At 31.6% G+C, this 1,002-nt stretch overlaps 1 protein-coding gene and 1 long non-coding RNA gene across 3 annotated transcripts in view; one reads left to right on the forward strand and one right to left on the reverse strand.

Moving 5' to 3' along the window:
- Window positions 1-1,002, reverse strand: part of LOC118748329 (kelch-like protein 5) — a 72,251-nt gene that overhangs the window by 10,650 nt on the left and 60,599 nt on the right. The window lies entirely within an intron of this gene.
- LOC118748740 lies at window positions 407-969 on the forward strand. Of its 2 annotated transcripts, none has more exons than XR_004994082.1 (3): window positions 407-499; window positions 612-727; window positions 824-968. It is a non-coding gene; the product is annotated as an uncharacterized LOC118748740 (long non-coding RNA). The 2 variants fall into 2 exon arrangements; XR_004994083.1 differs by lacking the exon at window positions 407-499 and adding an exon at window positions 525-539 and having other exon boundaries at window positions 824-969.

A 1,002-nucleotide genomic window follows, 5' to 3' on the forward strand; every position in this document is an offset into this window, starting at 1 on the left:
AAAAAAAGAAACCGATTCCTCTAATACGATTTCGAATATCTATTATTTATTTGATATTCCCGTCGCAGTTCAAAAGGGAGAACTATCAAAATCACTTCTACTTTGTTGGATATGTTTACTATATATTTACAAAACGCATTTTACAAACAAACATATTTTAAGATAATAGAAACCATTAAACTAAAATTCATGTATAAGATAAGGTGAAAATTAAAAGTTGCGTAAGCAAAATAAATACATTGATCTCTAGTAAGTCTTCAACTAAGTATTTTGTAAATTTCCTTATCTCTTATTCACATTGAAGTAAAGTTTTAGGCACAACATAACACCTGTATGGACCTGCTTCAGGTATTGGTTTCTTTTCGACCCATTCATCACATTCGGCATTATAAACTGACACGGACTTTGAGCACCAGCCTCCGACAGCCCACAGTTGATCACCTACAAAAACACAACCCATGCAACTACGTCCAACATTCAAAGAGCACATCTATGAAAAGTTATAAAAAATTGTATTTTGGTGTTTTTAAATTTTTGATGTAACTATTTCAAATAACCTTTGTCCATTTGTTACTTTGAGGGTCATAACGCTCAACTGTTTTATCTTCTAGATATCCACCTAAAACGTATATGCATCCATTGTGTACGGCTACCTAAAATGTGAAGTTTTATGCATACATTAGGACAAATCGACCTCTGATTATGCTTTTATCGTAAGCGACAAAAGGTAAATTTTACAGGAGAGGTTTTTTTTTGATTCTCCTTATTGAATGATAACTTTCTAATGGGACTATTTATTTTTTGCATACCTTATTTTCTAAAGGTAAAATGGCGCTTACGATATTTTTCCTGAACATGCTGAGAGGAAAGTTATCAAAGAATTGGCGCCTGCGATAGTTTTTATGTTGTATAATTTGGATATTTATAAACGAAGGAGTGCCGGTACTTTAAGGATTTTTTGAAAAAACTGAATTTTAAGTCAATTAAATATAAACATTGTCA

This window comes from Rhagoletis pomonella, unplaced genomic scaffold (genome assembly GCF_013731165.1).
Source record: "Rhagoletis pomonella isolate Grant_MI unplaced genomic scaffold, Rhpom_1.0 Rhpom_scaffold_00013, whole genome shotgun sequence".
Taxonomy (NCBI): domain Eukaryota; kingdom Metazoa; phylum Arthropoda; class Insecta; order Diptera; family Tephritidae; genus Rhagoletis; species Rhagoletis pomonella.